Source organism: Pteropus alecto, unplaced genomic scaffold (genome assembly GCF_000325575.1).
Source record: "Pteropus alecto unplaced genomic scaffold, ASM32557v1 scaffold3, whole genome shotgun sequence".
Lineage (NCBI taxonomy): Eukaryota > Metazoa > Chordata > Mammalia > Chiroptera > Pteropodidae > Pteropus > Pteropus alecto.
Window position 1 is genome coordinate 32,486,283 of NW_006442484.1, and position 9,188 is coordinate 32,495,470.

General features: G+C 37.2%; 1 protein-coding gene across 6 annotated transcripts in view; it reads left to right on the top strand.

The window, feature by feature from the left end:
- Positions 1-9,188, top strand: part of PKP4 (plakophilin 4) — a 222,404-nt gene that overhangs the window by 45,393 nt on the left and 167,823 nt on the right. The window lies entirely within an intron of this gene.

The following is a 9,188-nucleotide window of genomic DNA, read 5'->3' on the forward strand; positions in this document are numbered from 1 at the left end:
ATATATGTGCCACAATTTCTTTAGCCAGTCATCTAGCGTAGGACACTTTGGTTGTTTCCATGTCCTGGCCACTGTGAATAATGCTGCTATGAACATTGGTGTGCAAATATCTCTTTTTGATATGGGTTTTTAAGTCTTTGTGGTAAATACCCAGTAGAGGGATAGATTTTTAAATATAATGAGTTTGAGATACAAGAGAACATAGAAAAGATAAGAACGGTTTACCATAACTTTTATGATTTACAGTTATATTTAGGTTGTTTTTTTTTTTTAGCCATATTCCCTTTCTTACTGTTCTCAGGAGATTGCATTCTACTTATTTTGATTTAAATGTATATAATGCTGACAGTATGATGGGTATGACTTGGCAAATGATCAAATGTACATTTACTAGTTTTCTTTAATAATTTGGGAGGTGGTTAACGGGGCATTACAATGACTTTTACACTATTAACTTTGCTTTTGTATTAGAAACTCAATATAAATAGGTTTCTGTTAAGCACATGGCCCAGTGCCTAATACTTAGTGGACGCTCAGTAAATGTTGGAATAAGCAAATGAATGTACAAATAGTCCGTTTTCCCCCAACATAGTGGAGTTACTCCTTGAAATTTTGGCTGCTCCGACTTTGAATATCTGAGTTATCTGGTTAATGACTTTACCATTTTTTTGCTCCTCTGCTTGTCTTCCTGAGGGATGGTTATCTCACTGATAATTTAGCCCTTCTACTAGCAAGATTGGGAGATAAACAAAATTAAGCCTTAACTTTTCTCTTACGTGTTAATAATACTTAATTGCTAGAATAGGTAGTATTAACTTTAAAGAAGTTCCTTTTGGGGATGATTTGGGTTCATTATTCAAGCTGGTCTTACTATCTTCTTAAATATATTTTTAAATAAACTGTATTAGCTAACCTGGTGTATGAGTGGATAGCAAGTTAGATATTTTATATCTTTCTTATAAATTCACAGGAATTTCCAATTCTTTATGATTGCATTCTAACCAAGTTTATGACACTAGTCCTCAAAATAATGAATACATTGAAAGTTATGTCATGTTACATGTTCCAGTTATTTTACTGAAATTTCAGTGATGTTTTAGCTTTATTTTTGATGGCTGTCCTTTTTATTATAACAGATTAAAAGACACTGTAGATTGTCAAACAACCTATTCCAATTGGTGTTCACAAAGAGTCTTCTTCCACACAAGAAAATGGACAGAAAAACTTAATAGTGTTTTCAGGTGGAAATTAAGAGAAATTTCTATTCCTGTCCTGCTCCAATGACATGATTTCATGGACTCTAGCTTATAAAGCATTTCTATATTGCTCTTGCTTACTTCATGATGATATGAGCGAATTAGATAACTATTTTAAATGGCTTAAGACACTATAAAGAAAGATATTCCATAAGCCACAGAGATTTGGGAATTCAGTTGTGGGCATACTGTTTGAGCAGCTGGAGGGGGCACTGTTGATGGCCAGGAAACATGAAAATTGGAACTGAGCTCAGGGCTCCAGAATCATATTTCTAGTGGTTAGCCTAGAAGTGAGCATGAAAGCCTTAAAATTCCGCCCCTACCCCCACCTTCACCCCCAATAGTAGATCTGACAGGAAAACCAAAGACAAACCCTTAGGAACATCTGGAGCTTAGGAGGTTGTCAGGAATCAGAAAACTGAACCATAGTCATCATGACCAGAGAGTTTCACCAAGGCCCAGATTCTTCCTCCTGCACCCTGCGACCTGCTGCCAGCTATTGCTTTTGATAAACTAGGGAACAAAGTCTGTACTGTAGTACTCATGAAACATATATATGAGATGGGGACGGGGGTTAGACAAACAGATCAGGTGTTGATAAGTGTTAAAATAGAAAAGAAAGGGCGGGTAAGGACAAAAGGATGAATGCCATGGGATGACTTGGAGGAGGTTGGTCAACATCAAGGAGTTCTCTCAGTTGAAGTGACTCAGCGGAATGAGGTAAGGGATAAAGACCTGGAAAGGGAGCATGCCAGCAAGACCAGAGGCAGTTGGGGAGAGGGATAGAGTGCTGTTGTCTCTGATGTTTAGGTGTGGGGCAAGGGGGCATGAGGCGTGGCATAGCTTACTTCTCTGCCAGCATCACTCTTGCGGGTAAAACCTCTGAAATGCTCAGGAGGCACATCCTTCAACTGCAGGTTGGAACAGTCTTATTTTCTGAAACATTAAAACATTTGGAAAATAATAAATCTGAACTTTTTTCGTCAAAGCTCTACTGTGCAATTGGAATTTTTAAAAGGTTGTATATATGAAGAAAGTGCTTTTGAGTTAGTTGGTAACCAACTCGTTTGGGATTCTGTTGCTTTGGTGTCATGTTGCAATTGAAAGTCCCTGGCCCTTGATGTTAAATTATTTCCCTCAGCAGAGCTTCCAGGCCGGTGGCGATCGAGGGGATGAAGAAGGCGCAGGAGGAGTAGCTCCTGCCTAGTTTTTTAATGTTTGGGGTTATTCTCACGTTTATTTAGGGAAAAAAGGGGGTTAAGAAAATAACTTAGAACACCACTAAAGTAAATGAGCTTTAAGGTCCTTCCTGTTTCTAGAGTTCTGTGAAGCTGTTGTTTTTATTAGTCTTCAAGTGTTTTTTGATTTAGCCACAAAAATGTTTAGATGTGTGTTGGTGACCTCAGGCATTTCTGATAGAAGCGCCTCCTGACTTATCTTATATTTGGTACAAGGGTTTCCTACTGTTTCATACTGTTTTGTGATTATTTTTGAAATCTGCTTAAGAATTAACATAATCATCTATTCAAAATTTTTACTTGTTTATTTGTTGTTAACTTTTACATAAAACTTTATGAATTGGAATAATTCTAAAACTCTGAAGACAATAGGAAAGGAATATTGGAGTGAAGCTCTTCCCTATGCCCTTCGACTAAAGTGATCATGCAAAGCATTGTCAAGAAGTTCCTGTAATTTCATCTTGTATACTTGTAGGGCAGACCAGCCAAATGCTGGTTAAAATATTTTACTTTTGACCAGGGAACATAAATCAAAAGTGGTTATTAATAAAAGACTGCTAAGTTTTCCAAAAGTACCATATTTAGTTTATGGTCATTCTTCATGGTTGCACTCATCTTAGAGGATGCTGTCACTACTTTGTCTCTTACGAATTACAGTATGGAATCATAGAATGTCAGGGGTGGGAAATGGCTGAGTCATGCGCCTGGTCAACATAAAGCCTGTTCCATCCAGCCATAGACTGTTTTTGTTTTTGTTGTTGTTGTTGTTGTTTTGCTTTGTAGGCTGAGGTGACATGTCCAGCACTTGAGTGTTCTTGTATTCTGTACATTTATCATGATCAATATATTCTGCAGTGCTGCAGATATGTTGATTGATATCACAAATACCAATACCAATAAATACCATCAATGATTGGTGCCACATATTGAATCAGAATACATGAGTTCAAGTCCAGGGAGAGACTTGTGTTTCTCAGTGTTTCCTTCTGTGTGACTGACAACTATGAAGGTATGAAAAAGAATTGATGGTGTTACCGAAGTGGCTTTGTTGTGATGTAATTTCAGTAGCTGTTCATGGCAGCTGTTAGTTGAAAGTAAATTGGAAGCCAGCTGGTTTAGGTATCACAGTGGTGAAGATCAGCAGGGTACAGTGAAACTGGGACCCAGTTATAGCAACATGAGACTATCCCACCTAACTAAGGTGCGTTTATTTCATCTGACACTTTCCCGGCTTTATCCCTTGCTTAAATTACTTCATTTGAAAACTTTTTTTCTTGAGGGAATGAATTATAGGTCTTGACGGAGGAACAGACTTTTGGCGTCTTGATCAGTTTAGTATTTCTCAGTTCTTTTGTGACCATCAGCTCATTAAAGCTAAAAATGATGTCTTCCTCAAACTGGCTTCCTTGGCTTCTCTCATAGATATCAAAAGAGCAGAGGAAATACATTGTATTAAGCAGTCGATAAGAAAGTGATGTTTGGGGCCTTGGGAGTCCATAGACTTTCTTGAATATGAACCACTAGGAGAAGCTCTCTAAATCTTTGATGCCAGTTGCTGCTGCAGGGTAATGTGAGCCCAGAGCTCTCCACATGATCTTCGTCCTCAACTGAAAACTTCCTGGCTCTATCCCCAGTAGTAGACTTCCTCCACTTCTGCTTGTTGTGCTTGACCAGAGGGGCGCTGCTGCCTTTTTTCCCTACCCAAAGAGCATTTTATTTTTTAGATATTCCATATGAGACATTGAAAATAGAAATAAAGATGTTATTGAGGGAAAGTTAGAAACCACTGCATGTCCTAGAACCAGCGATCCCCAACCTTTTTTGGTACTAAGAACCAGTGCTCCCATGAGAATCTAATGCCTGATGATCTGAGGTAGAGCCGAGGCGGTAATGCTGGTGCTGGTGAGCGGCTGCAAATACAGATGGAGCTTTGTTCCTGATCTGCCGCTCACCTGCTGCTGTGCGGCCCAGTTCCTAACAGGTCCCCATAGACCAGTCCATAGCCCAGAGTTTGGGGACCCCTGTCCTAGGCAATTCCTAGTTCCCACCGACAATTCTTGAATGTATTTGTGATCATTTATAATTGATGTATAGGTAAATACTGAGAGATCAATCCAGCTGCTCTCAGAGTAATCTCAGAAAGAGCAGAGGATTTGTTAAACTAAAAACCAGCAGATTGCCTTTTCAGTGCCTTTTTCTACCCTATCAAAATGCCAGCTTGCTCCATCTTCACCAAATGTTAAATTAAATGTCTTATTTGTCATGGTACCTCTGATGTTCAAGATTATATATATTGTTGTAATTCTTATGAGTTGTGAGGGTACACACTTCCATGTGGACAGATGGTATTTTTGACACAGCCTTTATAATCCTAGTAGGCTGATTGGGCATCAAAATTTTATGTTCACATTACCTTAATTGTAGAGAGATTCTGAGGTGGCTGTGGAAAGTTGTCCAACACGTGTTCTCTTTCTTTGTACTGCCAGAGTTCTAAATATTTATCAGTCATTACTTATTTATACTCTGTAATGCCATACTTTATTACTGAATGTTCCACCCTTCAGAGGGCATAAGTAGGTTCTCTGCAGTATCTAAGAGAAATATGAGCATATCCCTATCACCTTATCAGTGAACTTCAAATCACAATTTATGATCTTCAGATTAATAAAGGCAAGTCTCTCCCGGCGCACTCTCTCAAAATAAAATGGCACAGAAATGCATCTAGGACACAATATTTTAAACTCGAAACACTTATGAGATTTGGTCATGTCACACTAATTTAGATTCTGGTAGATTTTGAATTTAATCAATTCAGTTTGATAGACTGAAGTTATCTTTGTGCTCTAAATAAAAGTATTAAGCAAAAAAAGTAAATAAATTTTAAGAGATGTAAACAATGTTAATCTTTGAGCTATTTTACCACACTGTTGTAGAATCACTAAATGCTGCTTTTGATCTTTTCATTAAATTAAGGCAGTAATACCTATATTTTTATTAGCAACAATAAAACTGTTGTTAGAATATGGAATAATCCATTTCTTTCATTTTCCTGCTCAATTAATCCGGCCCAGTGATGTTTCAGAATATTGAGACATAATCAAGACTTTGATAACAGTTTTCTAGATTATCGTGGAAATCATAGCTCTGATTTGTTGGGCCTCATTAAAAATACACTTTAGTTATACATTAGATCTGCAGCTGAGAATTTAGAAATACCAATGTGACCACATCATGACATAAGTTGCATTATCTCCTGCTAATGGAATGTGGCTTCCTTGATTTGTGGGTATTTTTCTAAGTTCTTCCTTTAAAAAAAAAGTCAAAACCCTCACCTAAAGAGAAACAAGTTACCTAACTAGGAAGATTGAAAATGAAATCTGATTCTTTCTGACATTTTTAGTGCCAACTACTGAACAAAAGACTTCTTTAGAGAAGAAGTTTGTTCAATGCTTCTTTGAATATGAGCCATCTAATATATTAAACATTTTTTCAGTAAGTGCAGCAGTATAGTGCCAATTTCTGTTTTCATCTCATCACATAATACAGCCCATTCTGTCAGCAGGTATTGTATGAAATGCCCTAACACATGAGTTAGACACCAAAGAAAATACAGACATAGAAGACAAGGATTCTGGTTTCAGTAAACTTAAGTCTAAATAGATGAAGGAACATTTTAAGGAGCAGATAAAAGGGGGTGAAAATGAGCATTGTGTATTGTTAAGACTTTAACTAGATTAGGTGGGACTAGAGGAATGAGTCATCCTAAAAGAAAAAAGGCAATTTCAGAATACATTGAGTAGTGCCTTCTTAAGGATGAGGCACATACACATTATGTGTGTGTAGAAGGAAGAAATGGTTTGGTGAAGCAAGAGGCTGTGAGCTTGCCTTTATACTTGCTTGTGGAGTTTGAAATTACAGGAGGTAGAGTGGCTGTGCTCTGGAAACAGCAGAAAGTACTGGGCTGGAGCTCTGGGAAGGAGAAGGTGAAGGGGCTGATTCCACTTCCCCAGCCTCAAACAGCTGATCTAGGCGTGAAAATTGCACCTTACAGGGGGCTACGTTGAGAGAGAACTACTGCTAGCAAGAATGGCCACATTTGGGGATCAAGCAGTTGCAGACAGAAACCTTCCAAATTTCTACCTAAGTTTTGCTTCTGATTTCTTTAGTGATCTATACTACTTCATCTACCTCCACTGTTCCTGTACGTAGTCTTTATCCTTCAAAGTCCAGGAATTGATTCCTGTTGTTCCAAAAGACCATAGAGTGGTCAAGGAAGACCCTTGTGAGCCAGAGTGGGTTGAGAGAGAAGCCTTGAGAGAAATGTAGGGAAGAAGAACATGCAAAGGTCTATGAAACTCATGTTGGAGTCCTCTGCTATGTCACCACTCATCAGAACCTTTTCTCAAACCCTTTAAGTTGACTTTATTTTGCATACATACTGCAGTCTGTTCATCAAAAGTGTACTTTTTGGTTAATTTCAGATACACAATTTTATTTGAATGCTAAAACGTACTAGTACTCCAAAACAAACAAAAGTTCGGTCCTTTGGAAGAAATGAGTAAATTGGAGAGTTTGTTGTAACTTCGAAAAATTTAATGTACTATTTATATGATGAATAATACTTGCTCAGTTCACTGTGTCACCTGACTGAATTTCCTTCTGGAAAGCAATGACTAATTGTATTTATGAGAAAGAGAGAGAGAGAGGCGCACTCCAAGACCAGTTAGGAAGACATTTTCAAAGTGAAACATTTCTGTTTTGCAATTTTATTTTTGTTTAAGTTTCCATACAGAAAACATTTACTTACCTTTCTTCTAAGTATGACATGCCACTTAAATTTTACAAGTGAAATGGGAGCATATGTAAATGCAAGCTAGTCATAATAGATAATCCACTCTGAATCAGTCCCATTGAGTGTTTAAAAATTTTTTGAATAAAGCATATTTAGTCATAAAAATTAGTAGTGTTAAAGCCAATAGAAATGGTATGGTATGGATTACATCTTAATTTTTAAAAATGTTATGCTATACCTGGAGAAAAAAGTTTTTCTGGTTGTTCATTGCAAATTTGAAGATAGTTCTGTTTTATTGTATGTGTATTTGTATGCATCTGTACTTGAGGTGATGACTAGAAACACAAAGCACTGTAAATTTTAATGGAGACAGGGTTTATTTTAAAATGTGAAAAGTAGAGATAATTGTCTAGGTTCTTTCCAGATATCATGTATGGGATACTAACCATGTTATCTTGAAGAGGTTTTGAAGTTGTATTTTGGATAATTAAATGCACTGTTTTTTAAAGCATAATTTTTAAACCAATTATTAAATATAAACGCTACCCCAGAATTAAGGCATAAGATATTCAAGAGTTGATTTAAACTAGTGAATATGGAAAGAACTAAATTTAATTTACATGCATGTCGTGGCAACGCACTGCATGACCACAGCAGTGGTAGAGATTTGTGAAACAGTTGGCATGTAAAACCTTCATGGGCAGCTCTGTACGTATGTAGCTGTTTCCATCCTGTTCTGGACTGACTAGTAGATGTATATTACTCATGGTGACTAATCTTTTCATTTGTCTCAGTTTTGTGTTAACATATTCTTAAATTTCTGAATTGGAATGAGTGACCCTAGGATTGTTGTCTCAAAGAACAACTAGTGCTAGAGATGAGGCCTCCCAAAAATCACATCCCGGAGCTTTGGAGCTGCTGCATTCTTAATCTTGTCCTCAGCTTTACAATTCTAAGAACTACAACTACTATATAAACCAGAGCTCTAATTTTTAAATTTATAATTATGAAAATGTTCATATTTGCCAAACAGGCTTCTCTCTTCCAGAGTAACTTTTGAACCTAGAATCCTGTCAAAGGTAAAGAGATAGTTTCAAGAGAGATTTCATTTCATGACTATCTCTGTCCTTTATAGCAAAAGATTATGCAGAGAAAATCTCACTTTTTCGACTTCCTCAAATAGGGCCAGAATCTAGGTTTTCCTTTCCTATTATGCTTCATAATGACTGTTGCCCTCTCTAGTTCTGATGGTAATTATGCATGATGGGTCATAATCACTTTCTGAATGTTACAGTCTTCTCCTTGATTATTTTGTATAGTTCTTTAGGAGAATACATTTACTGATTCTTAGTTTACTACCGCCCATATCCAATATTATCCTTATTTTATTGATTTTTCTAAATTTCTTCTCCTGGGAGCTGCCCTGTTTTCTTTTTCTCTGGGTTTTGAGCAGCTCACTGCATCTGGGGTGCCCTTTGAGGATATTGAAGCAAAATGGGTCATGATACTCGAGGACTTCTTTGTAGTCTCCTTAAGTAGACTATGTGGACAGTGAAGGACAAGGTTTCCCAGGATTATAGTCATCATTGTATCCCCAGGCACTTGGCAGATGAGGGATAAAAGAATAATTGTTTTCTTTTACAGGATTTGCAGGATGTGTTTTTTGTTGTTGTTGTTGTTGTTGTTGTTCATTTGTTTTTGAAGTCTTCTTAAATAAAGTTGCTCTTTTTTCCACAGTTGCTTTCTATGCCTTTCATTTGTTTACCACTACTCGCTTTTACTCTCTTCTGCTCCTTATCAATGTTATCTAACTCCCGGTCACATTACCACTTTCACTGAGGCAATGGTATCTGCCTCTTTTGAATTCTTCACCTCAGTTCTCACCATCGTATTAGGCAGTCC